The sequence below is a fragment of the Sylvia atricapilla genome, chromosome 2 (genome assembly GCF_009819655.1).
Source record: "Sylvia atricapilla isolate bSylAtr1 chromosome 2, bSylAtr1.pri, whole genome shotgun sequence".
Lineage (NCBI taxonomy): Eukaryota > Metazoa > Chordata > Aves > Passeriformes > Sylviidae > Sylvia > Sylvia atricapilla.
Genome location: NC_089141.1, coordinates 67,990,506 through 68,003,235, shown reverse-complemented (window position 1 = coordinate 68,003,235; position 12,730 = coordinate 67,990,506). Strand labels below are relative to the sequence as shown.

Sequence of the window (12,730 nt, the reverse complement as noted above, 5' to 3'; positions counted from 1 at the left end):
TTGCAAGAACATTTCTACTTTGTCAAATGTGCCTAAAATCAGTTACTCAACTAATTTTCTTGAAAAAACCAAACTTTGTCTCTCTTTTATTTCTTTTTTTTTTTCTTATTTATTTTTCTTTTTAATATCAAACTGACGAAATGAAGCATTCCAAAAACTTTTTCCCAAAATATTCTGGTGTGTTCTGAGCATATATACAATATACCTTTCTGAGCAAATATACAATACACCTTTATAGGCAAAATCCTAATCTATCATTTCCTTCCTTCCTTCCTTCCTTCCTTCCTTCCTTCCTTCCTTCCTTCCTTCCTTCCTTCCTTCCTTCCTTCCTTCCTTCCTTCCTTCCTTCCCTGTCTCCATCCCTCCTTCTTTGTTTCTACAAGAAACTAGAATATAGAAAGAAAATACCACAAAACGCATGAATGAGCTCCTGACTCTCTGTATTATCCTCCATGATGAAGATTTATCCAAAAAGAGAACAGATGCCTTATTAGAAAAACAAACAAGCAACAAACAAGCAAACTCACCACGAAATACCAAACGAACTTAGTACAAATAACTTCTGTTTGAAATACTAACACTCTGAAATGTTTTTCTACTACACAGGCAAATGCCAATTATATTAGTAGATGTATCAGGCCAGGTTCATGAATTATGCCAAGATTTCCACTTTTATTTTACATAGTAATATTTCTAACAAAAGTTAATTTTCTATGTTGTTGAATAGAAATATGAAAATGCATGCCTTTTGTGAGTCTACAACAATATGAATGGATGGCAGGTTTAATATAGCTACATCTGTGAATTATCTTATCTCTCAGTGAAATTTCAAGCTACTGTACCTCAGATAAGGATTTATGATAGTAGTTTGCTTGTTTGTTTTTCAAAAATAAAACCAAGAAATGATGCAATTTTCTCAAGCATGTGAAGTTTTAGAAAGTGAGGTAGAGATTAACTTCCCATGGCAGAACTTCCAAGTGGCTGGGTTCCAAATCATTCATGATGAAACAACTACAAAAGCAAAACTGTTCAGATGAATAAGTCATTAGAAGGAGACTATGGTCTGTACTAAAATCTAAATATATATTGATGCATCTATTAATCTAGAGCAGAGGAATAGGATCTTGATCCTCTAAATCGAATAATTACTAAAATAAATTGTAGGAAAATATGCAAGCTTTGGATTCATATTTTGCTTTACATATGCACTAATTTTGGTTAGTGTTGGCCTAATTTTCTTCACGGGTTTTTATTTTGTGCTTATGCTGAAATGAATGTCAGTAATATAGAGGTTAGTGGGCTATTGCTGAGCAGTGCTTAGCACATAGAGTCAAGGCTTGTTTTGCTTTTCATATCACCGTCAGTGAGGAGGCTGGGAGTCCACAAGAAGTTGGGACACAGCTGGGATAGCTGACCCCAGATGACCAAAAGGATATTCCATACAATATGGCATCGTGCTCATCATGTAAAGCAGAGAGAAGAAGCTGGAAGGAGGGATGTTTGGAATTATGGCATTTTTTTTCTCCAACTAACAAATACACATGATGGGGCCCTGTTCTCCTGGAGATGACTGAACAACTGCCTGCCCATGGGAAGTAGTAAATCAATTCCTCGCTTTACTTTGTTTGTGTGTTTGTGCCTTTTGTTTTACCTGTTAAACTTTCTTTATCTCAATCCACAGATCTGCTCACTTTTATCCTCCTGTTTCTCTCTGCCATCCCGCTAAGGTGGGGAAGGTGAACAAGTGGCTGGGTGATGGTTGCTAGCTGGAGTTAAACCACAATGTGAGAGAGAGAAAGAGAGAGAGCAGAATTAGCTGTATCAGAAGTCTCTCATGTCCATCTGCTTTACCAGATTGAATGCGGCATATTCTAAATTTAAACATTCATGGTTAGAGGGGAAATATGCGAAAGAGTGGCTCATACAAAAAATATCAAGGGAAATTGTTCAGTAAGAGTGTTAGTTGATGCAACTATAATAAATCAACAGAACAGTTCACTCAACACTTCATTTGTTGAGATGGAGAATCAAGCACAAACTTTTCCTCTTCCTGTCAAGGAGAACAAATATACCATTTATTTCTTGGGCATCTCAAGAAATGCCAGACACCTGTACTCTTTAGATGAAACATTAATCATTTTACCACCTGTATGTCTTCTCATTTACAGCATCTTCCTCCTTTCAACTCCAATCACTACTATCATTTCCTACAACAATAGGGAGCAAGCAGTTGCTGAGATTATTCTGCTTTTCATTTAATTAGCATAATATTTACATTTTTAAATTATTTTTAATTTAAACTTTGATCCATTCTTCCCACATCTCTACCAGTTTGCTGTTTTCACCAAAAGTCATTTTTTGCTAATACATTATTAATTTAAAAAAATTACAAATAAATAGAATGGAAAAAAAATGGCTTTATCTTTTTTTTTTTTTTTTTTTTTTTTTTTTTTTTTTTTTTTTTTTTTTTTTTTTTTTCTTTGCATACAAAGTATTTGTAACCTTTCTGCCAATACTTGACAGGCAGCAAGCAGAACAATATTCATGTAATTTGGGTAGCTGATAAGGCACTGGCTCAGGACTCCACCCAAAGACATCAGAGGATTAAACTACGCATTTTGAAGATCAATTTTCTTCTACTGGAAAACAGAATCCAGTTATTTTAGCAAACAATATTTCATGAAGGAGAGAAAGAAGCTGTTTAAAGACAAACAAGGCAACAGAATATATTTAATTCCTAAGACATAATCTATTATTAACAGTCTTCTCCTTTGGTGAGGCAATTTTGAGGCCAGCTGGTTGCTTGCTTTCTCCTGCACTGACACTTGACTTGAATATCGTGGTTGTGAGGTCTTGCTACAATAGCATGAATTTCGTGTGCTGTTCTCCCTTTGCTGCATTCCCACACTACAGCTCTGCCAGCAGCTGCTGCCTCTTGCTCTTAGGCAGACTGCATGTAGCACAAAGAGCTGACAATCCCACAGAACAGGAATTCCTAAACACCTTCTCACGCTACAGCATCCTCACAGTATATTAATGACTTTTTGACAATGTTTTATGAGTTTCTTCAGGTTATAACTTTTACACTCTGGCTTTAGAAGTTATTGTCTAGGATTGAGAGACTGCTTACCCAAGGCACGGATAGAAGCAGTGTCTTAAAACAGGCTGCAACACTCTCTGATCTTCATTAAAATATTTATATGAGATATATATTTCTCAAACGTAATTAAGCTAAATGTGAACCTAGCAATTCCCACATGTCAATAATCTTGCATTTCTCTACCAGCTGTCTAAAGTGGGATCATCATCTGTCTTTTCATGTTTCCTGTTTTTCTTGTATAGGAAGTACCATGTGACTTTTTCTTTCAATTCTTCACCAATGGACTTGCATAAGGCTGAACAGCATCTCAGTATCACATCTAAACTCTAAGCACAACAGAGATGGCAGTCCTGATCAGTTTTCTCCATGGTGAGCTGTAGAAGAGTTCGAGACTTGCCAGGAGCATGGGGTCAGCAGGAGAAATTTATTCTATTCTGTACAAAATTAGATGACAGCTGAAAGTAATAGTTTCTGAAATGGTGGAGTATTTTTGTTCTTCTGAATATTTCTGATTCATCATTTAGGCTTACTGTAACTACAAGCTTTATCAAATAAATGCATAGCCAAAATTCTTACAAAGTAGAAGTTTACCTTGCTCTTTCCTGTAACCTATTGTTTAAGCACTGAGCAAATTTAGAGGGAGGTCTAACATTAACAAATTTAGGAGGAAGTCTAAGGTTAGAAATCACTCCAAACTAGCTAAGTAATGAAATAGATTTTGGTTTATGTGTGAAATGATAGTAAATTAAATTTTGTTAGTGCATTGCTTTCACAGAAAGACAAAGGATATATTTCATTATGTTGTAATTATGAGGGCTCGGTCTGCACCAGATGGCTATGCGCAAAAAAGGGAAATTTTTAAAATGTCCCAAGTAAATATAATGCTATGGGTTGATGAGAAAGCTGCAAAAGAAGATGACAAAGGCAGAAGAATTGAGAATGCATCTCAATGTCTCAGAAGAGAAGCAGCTTGAAGCAACCAAGAATATTGATTCAAAATCATAGTATCTATTAATTCCATCTCTGGCTTCTATATCTAGATTGCTCTTAACAAGTACAAAGAGCATAACTCTGAAAGTTAAGGTATGAAAAGTTAGATACATTTGATAAAATAATTCTCTTTCTCATGAATTTGAGAATTCTCAGAAAAGGAAAAATTGAAGATGAAAGAATTTCAGGAGGACTGAAAAGTGGATGTCTTGGCTTACTTGGGACACTCTTTGTGCACCACTAGGCTTACTACTATGTCTTGACTTTGGCTGATGAGTGGAAACACCTTGAAACTACTCAACTAATCATAAGAATAAGCCTAAGAAATGTTGAGTTCTACTATTGTCTTCTCTTATAGAGTAAATGTCATATGAGAGAAAAGGGCCATTTTTCTTCTATCTCCTTTTTACCAGCTTGTGATACTTTACTGAAAAAGAAAAAAATAAAGGAGAGTAAAATACCCAACAGGTCTTCTCTGACCCAGAAAGTTCTGCTATATCATAACACAGACTGGAGAAATGAGCCAGAGACTATCTGATGAACTGCATGCTAGACTAAGGGCTCTCAGCAGCAGTTATACCAGATCAGCGACATATTCCTCATTCATATAACCTTACCACCCATACCACTTTTCTTTTTAAGTTTTGGTTGTGTCTATGTACATTCATTAAAAATGAGAAAAAAGGCTACTACAGAGCTAATTGTTTTATTCTTAATATGTATTATTATATATATTATCTTTGTTCTCTGACAGATAGGCTTTAGTAATAGACTTTAATTTAGGTATGGCCTTCCTCTCCCTCTTCCTCTCCCTCTTCCTTTTCCTCTTCCTCTCTCTCCCTCACATCTCCTCCCCTCTCTACCACTCCACAGATTAAATAAATGTCATTCTAATTAATCCATTTTCTCAAAGGCTCATATTTCAATAATTTTCTGTATTGTCTTTATAATTTACAATTTAAAATGCTATTCTTTTGACATCTATTTCTTTTTAAATATATTTCTTTTTAAATCTAACATTCAATGGTTCATATGATAACATGATTATTAAATTTCAGTAGAATTACCAAAAGACTCCTCCTAAAACTCAAAATAATCCCCCGCCAAAAAATTAAAGTATCAGTTATGCTAGGATGAAGGAAATGTCAGACTTCCCCACAAAAGCATTCATTTTTGTAGTTTAGCTTTTGCTCTGCTAGTGCTGCTTCTGCTGATTGTAAAGTAGTTTTGTATAATAACCACTGTGAGCATCTGCATGAACCTACAGCTGTTTTCAACAGTAGAAGAGGTCTCAGATCTTCCTGCATACCATTAAGCTGTTATTCATGATCCATTTTCAGAGGTATCTTATTTACTTTTCCTTACATTCCTGGTAGACCTAGGGGTTAAAGAAGTGATGTTTCTGTGGCAGCAGCTGAATTAAGATAGAAGGTGACTCTTGCTGCCCATACCTCCTGATTGTCACTCCTTTTTAAAAAAGGCTATCTCCACTTACACTACTTAAAATCTTGTATTGGGTACTGGCTTTAGACCTGGTTCTGCCAAAATATTCTGCTATTGACAGTATTCTATTTAATATTTGATATAGCAGATCTCCTAATACAATGATCAATAACTGAGTGCAAGCATAGGACAATACTACATTTTTCTCAAATTGTAGCAACCAGAGCAACACTGATTACAGTGTAAATTTAAGCCAAGAAAGAATTTCAGATTTCTTTTTCTGAAGTGTAAATTTAAGCGAAGAAAGTGATTCAGATTTCTCGTTCGTTTGTTGGTTGCTTTTTTGTTTGGTTGGGTTATTTTTTTATTTTTGTTTTAGTGTTTTTTGGTTTTTTTATTCAACTGAGGAATACAAAAGGAAGATTAAGCAACTGGAGTCTGAAGATCTCAAAGGTTGCTTTATAAATCACCTGCATTTTCCATATAAAGTAGAAATGAAGTCATGGGATGGTCTTCTAAAGCACTAGAGTAGTTTTGACTGAGGCAGAGTTAATTTTCTTCATAGAAATATATGGATATAATATGGATAATATGGGTCTTTGTTTTGGATTTGTGCTAAATGCAGTGATGATAATAGAGATGTTTTTTATTATTGCTGAGCAGTGTTTACACAGAGCCAAGGCCTTTTCATTGCAGTGAAATCCTCCAAAATCTTTAACTCAGCTTGCTGCCATCCTAGACTAATTATTCACATGACTCTCTAAATAGTTGATTTCTGCTGTTTTGGGCTTGCATGACAAGGTTTTGGTAGCAGCAGGGTTTCAAGGGAAACATGATGTTTCTGTGAGAAACGCATATGAGACTGTGAGAAAGTGAACCTCTTCTAGAATCTTGCTAATGAGCAGGCAAGGATAAATTTTCCTTTGCACAAAAATAAACTATTCATATATTTCATCCTTTTCTTTCTATTTGTAGCAGAGTAGTTTCTTTGGGAAAACTGAAAAAAGCAATGTCACCTGTACAGAATTTGAGCTAAAAATCAAAATCAGATCAATGCCTACTTAAAGGAAAAAAAAAAAAAAAAAAAAAAAAAAAAAAAAAAAAAAAAAAAAAAAAAAAAAAAAAAAAAATATCCTTGCATTGTAAAATCCCTTTCTTGGAGTTGGTGACATAAACAATGCACAAATTCACTTTGTCTTTTAGTAGTCATTATATTTCATTTGTTTAAAATAAATATTTCAGATGCAATTTATATCTGCTACATTATATTTTCAGATTTTATTATTGTGGATTTTCATCCAGAAATCAATATAATGATGTAAAACCCTCCAGCTTGCTTCTGCTTGAGGCTGATAAGTGCATTTCCTCTTTCTGCTCCTTTAAACTTAGCAGTAAATGGTTGCACTTGCTCATAGTTCAGAAATAGTGGAATAAAGCCAAAGAATTTGTCTTCTTTATCTTTCCTATATTTAGTCTTGGCTCTGTATTATAAAATAAAATGAGAGTTCCCTGCCAAAAGCCATGTATTGCTCACAAAAACAGATCTTAAAACTACGTAAACCCAATGGTAAATCTCAACCTTTTGGGCTACTAGTAAGATGATAATTCTAATTGGTTACAATTTTGAAAAAAGGAATTATAAGCAGGAAAATTCTTACTTTAGACCAAATAGGACTAGACTTTAGAGCATAGCTCTAAAATAAAATAGTTATGAATTTGTGTAGATTTCTTCTTGCTTCCAAAACAAATAAACAAACCAAAACACATCCCCAAAACTGTATATATATATATATGTAAAGCATGCTCTATTTAAAGCTAATTTAGTTTTCAAACTTAATATAAGGTAGGAACCAGCTTTGCAGCTATCCCAGGAAAAACAGTTTGTCATTTAACTTGATAAAACTATGACTGGCGCATGATTAAAGCACCAGACTGGCACTTTTGGCCCACCACGAGTCATCTACACTGCAGACAAGATTTGTAAAAGGGTTGATGGAGCTTGTACTGAATCAGAACCTGTTCTCCCTAGTAACTTGGGGGAGAGAGAGGCAAGTTTATTGGATTGTTTGTGGCCTTTTTATTATATGGTTTCATTTCTTTCTCAAAGAAATAATAATCAAGGTCTTTTTGTTTTTCATTTAAAAGGATGAAAAATTCTAACTAAAACTGATGGTTTTCATGCTTTATGTATGAAATTTTATCTTGAGATGATAAATTAGATTTTTTTCCAATTAAGAGATTTTAATCTAAAAATAAAAAATTATCAAATGGAAAGGTTTTTCAATGGTACCTAGTATTAGAAACTTCTTCATACACAATATAGGCAATACTTCTATTCAAAAGGAAAGGAAAGGGTATCCTTAGAACTTCAAATATATTGTACGGGATTTAAAAATTCAACTTCAAATACATGGTTACTTGGCTAAGACTGATGGGCCTGAGCAAAATTTTCTCCCAGGCAAGTGTCCTTGCGTGATGGCCTGATGCCTGATGCCTTGACTTGTCTGATGGCTGTTTTTTCCAAATAAAATTTTGAAAGCTGTGGCATCAGTCTTGATGTACAGTAGGGAATCGCTGTAGGTTGGAAATAATAACCCAAACTTTTTTGCTGCTCAATACTGTTTGTACCTTTTTGGGGAAAAAAAAAGAAAAAAAAGAAAAAAAAACCCCCAGGTTTATTTCAGAGTATAGGAACACAGAATTTTTTTAACTCAGATTCTTTTACAGTATTCTTGTCTGATAATCCTACAGCAGTAGTCAAGATCAAAAAAAAAAAAAATACAAGTTTGAAATAATGAAAATGTTATGATATTTCCGAAGGCCAACAGAATTTTAATTCAAGGAATGAACAAATACTAGGTTAGCTCTTTATTTATCCAAGTGGATACACATTTTAGTTAAAATACCCATATATATGAAAATGCTATTTTGCTTCACAGCCCCTTAAAAGCAAAGAAAAATTTGAACTTTTAGTGTTACTTTAAATTCTTGCAGCGTTTTTTTCTGAATTTAATATAAAATCAGTCCAGCAAAATCTTTAATGTTTGATAGAATCATAGAATACCAGGTAGGAAGGGATCATCTGGACCAAGCTTTCTTGTCAAAAGCATGGTCTAGACAATATGTCCCAACACTCTGTCCACCTGAATCTTACAAGTGTCCAACATTGCCACTGTTGGGGAGAGTATAATGATCTTGTGAAAAAATTTCCTCTTGTGTCCAGTTAGAATCTCCCCAGGAGTAATTTCCACCCATTACTCCTTACCTTTTCCAAGTGACTCCTTTCTTAAAAGGAGTCTTATTCTTTCTAGTCACCCTTTTAAAACTGTATCATGATGGTGAGATCTTTCCCAAGCCTTTTCTCAAGCCAGAGCAAATGCAGTTCCTTCCGATTCCTTGCATAACAGGCTTCTCATTTCTTTAATAATTTTTTGGTCTTTCTCTGGACTGTCTTCAGCTTGTCCATATCTTTTGCAGAACCGGGGTCAAAACTGAAGACTCAAAACAGTCTTCCAGATATGGCCCAGCAGCAAGGTGAGATAATGACTTATCTTTGCTGTTGAAGTCCTCGTTAATGCAATCAAGCTTCCTGTTGGCTTTCTGTGCCACAGCAGCACACTGTTCATCCACCAGGACTGCCAGGGTCCCTTTCCACAGAGCTGCTCCCCAGACAGGTAGTGCTTCACCTGCTTTAGAAGGCAGCTGTAGGAAACTGTATGGAAAGCCTTGGAGAAACCCAAGTTAACAGCATCCCCTACTCACCCTACATCAACTAAGCAGAATACCTTGTCATGGGATATGTACAGGTTGGTCAAGCACAATTTCACCTTGGTGAATCCATGCTGACTTTTCCCAGCCATTCACACTTTATTAGGCCTCTAATAGCCCACATAAGCATGCACTCCAGAACTTTCCAAGGAACTGAAGTAAGACTGATGGATGGGGCTATGATTTTGTGGATCCTCCTTTATGCCCTTCTTGTAGATGGGGACAACATTCTTCTAGTCTTCAGGGACCTTACCTGGCCTCCAGACATCTCAGGAGTTTTCTGTGTAGAACCACCAGTTTTAATTCCAAGGCACGTGCCTACTGTTATGGCAGAGACGTGGAGCCCTCCCCTGCAGGGCTCTGGGCCTGCAAGCAGGGTGCACGGCCCTTCTCTCACACCCTTCCGTGGGTGCTGCTGCACAAGTTGTAGTGGCCTCTCAGTCCCTGTTTGCCCACCCTGCCTGCTGTGCTCCCAGTTGCCAATGCTCCACAGGGACATTTATATCTCCTGCAGGTACTTCTGGCAGCACCCAACTCACATCAGCCTCTTCTGCGCTTTCCCTTTGTTCAAGACAATAAAATAATGTGTACACCTTTGTTTATGTACAAGGCTGGTAGTAACATCTTATAGCACACAGTAAATAATACTCATAATATCTCTCTACCTCATTATAATCTCCTCCTTGAAGTTTTATAGTTCCCTGGTGGAAATCATGTAATGTTAACACTAGATCTAGCTATTAATCTTTAAAAATACGTTCCTCAGTATGTATAGCCCTTAAAAAACCGTCTAAGCAATAAACATATACAGATAAAATATAGCATATCTGTATCTCTATTAAGGAAATTTGAGTTACATGGCACTCCTTAAGGTGCTATTAAGGAACCTTTAAATCAATTCTATTATTATGATTAGGTTTAGAGTTTTCATTATGGTACCACAACAGAGCACCACATCATTGGTGCTCTCATGTTCTGAGTACTGTGGGAGGAATCAATAGAGGCAGCAAAAATGCAATAATAGTGAAATATGGGGGGGGGGGGGTTAAATATCACTTTTTCCTTATTGGTCTACCTACATAGTACGTAGTATGTACTAGAAGAAACTTTTTTCTCTTGTGATCTGCAGCTGAATATGAGATTTTCCAGGAAAGTTGTTATACTGTGGTAACAACAACGACAACAACAACAAATGGACACTTTTTATGACATGTCATCTGAACGGTGAAACCTTGAAATATCAGGTCAAGATATATTTCCTAGCTGAAGTAGGAGAGAGCTGTCCAGCTTTCCTTTTCTTTTCCACTCTACATAGAAGGTTTTTCAGTATAAGAAAATCATGCTATTAAACTACAGGAGGATCATGGTGCCATCTAAAAATCTTCATAGTTGGGGAAATACAGAACATACTGTTTAGTTCCATGTAAAACATTTGTTGGGATCCAGACGAGGAAGGGTTAACTGCTTTTAAAAGTCTGATAATCAAGGACTAGAGATGTAGGTGTAATTAAATTATAAAGGAAAACTTATCATGATGGATCCAATAACCCTATACACATTAGTCTGACCCAATTTCATGCCCCATGAAGGACGTTTTTATAAGATTGCATGTAAGATTACATTCCTTACAGTTTGGTGTTTTGTGGGGGCTTTTTGGTTGGTTTGGGGTGGGGGGGTGGGGTTGGGGCGGGGGGGAGTTTTGGGTTTGGTTTTTTTGGTGGGTTTTGTTGTTGTTGTTTGTTTGTTTGTTTGGGTGGGTTAGGGTTTTTTTTGGTTGGTTTAATGGTTGGCTGGTTTTATTTTCTTTATTTTGTGTTTGGAAATGGTTAAAACACAGAAAAAAAGAGAATTAGCACTCCTACTAAATTGGTGTTTGCTTTTTAAATATAATTTTGTTATCCTCTATTATATATTGCTGAAAAGCAAAATTTGAAAACCAAGATCATTAATATAAACAAACTTTTGCAATGAAGAAATATTAAATTTTACAAGGATCAACAGATACAGGCATCCTATTTTGGAATAAGGAGCATTAAGATGACAGCTAGGGCTAGATTTTATTAGTATTCATCTCTACATAATAATTTTTGCTGTGAGAGTACAATAAAGAGACACTTAATACCTATTTATTTATTTGTGAATAAACTTGAACTGTTAACTTTATCTTACAAACCGCAGCATGCAGTATAATGTGTTTGAGTTTTTTTTACAGAAGTTTCAACATCAATGTCAATAAATTTAACCTATTTAAAAAACTCCACAAAAATAATGATGTAAGAAAGAAGTAACTTGCTTTAAAGTCAGTTAAATAGATATATGAAATGCAAAACTTAACCTAGTACTGTAATTGTCTTTTAATGCATATAATGAATAAGGCAGGAAAGATATTAACCAAAAGTCCAGCTGATATTTTTCTAAAAAATCATAGCTATTCTGTGATCTTGAACTCCAGTGTTTTGTGGTTACTACTGACAAGAGAACCACTGACCAGTTCTTCCTTTTTACTGAATAGCAGATCTTGTGTCTCAAGGTTCTCACTGATAACTTTTTATCAGAAAGAAATAGAATACCTGTCCTTGGAGATATTCAAAAGCTTAATCCTGGCCAACCCATTCTAGTGCAGTGATACAGAAACTTCTTCAAATTTTTTAAGAAAATTTTATCCACTTCTTTGCCCTGATCACACAGTCTGCAAAAAAAAAAAAAAAAAATCCACCACAATTTAATTCCTACTAGCCTCTTCTATATTTCTGACTCCTGCAAGAGCAGTAAGAATTATCATTTTCCTTTCTTGCTGTTGTGTATGAACATTATTTCCAGAATGATGGTTTCTAAAAGATATGTCACTGAAACAACTTCACCCACTGCTGTATACAGGAGGTACACATAATATTTATGGCATTTGTTCTGTGATGAAGGACGATCATAAATGGACATTTTCACATCCATAGGATGCACATAATTTTTATACCAGCTTCTTACACTTCTTGAACAACACCCACCTCCCATCTTCCTCACAAATAACAAACTTAGAAGCTACCCATCTAAAAGCTCTAAAAAATCTTGCAAATGAGTGGATCACAAAGACAGAGAAGTGAGTTCATATTATGAAATGGGCCATTGAGAAAACATGTAGGTGGGAAAATAAGCTGTTCTCAAATGTCAGACAACTGTCTGAGGTAGGTCACCATTTGGTCTGTTTGTTTGGTTTTGATTTGTTTTTTTCCTAAAATACATCAGTGTGCCAATCATAATTTGGAGTTAATGTTTGATACTGCCCATTAGTCCAAGATAATTCAAGGTTTAATGTGCACTGCTTGTAACTTCTACCCTTCCAACCCTTTTTTCTGGAGACTCATCAGCATCACTTTATTCACAAAGAAATTACGTTATTCAATAAGAGCTTAGAGGAAACAAATAAATTAATAA

At 35.4% G+C, this 12,730-nt stretch overlaps 1 long non-coding RNA gene across 3 annotated transcripts in view; it reads left to right on the top strand.

Annotated features, from left to right (window-relative positions):
* The window catches only part of LOC136357834 (uncharacterized), a 732,797-nt gene that overhangs the window by 199,140 nt on the left and 520,927 nt on the right, over positions 1-12,730 (top strand). For all 3 annotated transcript variants that reach the window (XR_010742962.1, XR_010742963.1, XR_010742964.1), the window contains exon 2: positions 6,601-6,675. This is a non-coding gene — a long non-coding RNA (uncharacterized lncRNA). The remainder of the gene's footprint in view (positions 1-6,600; positions 6,676-12,730) is intronic.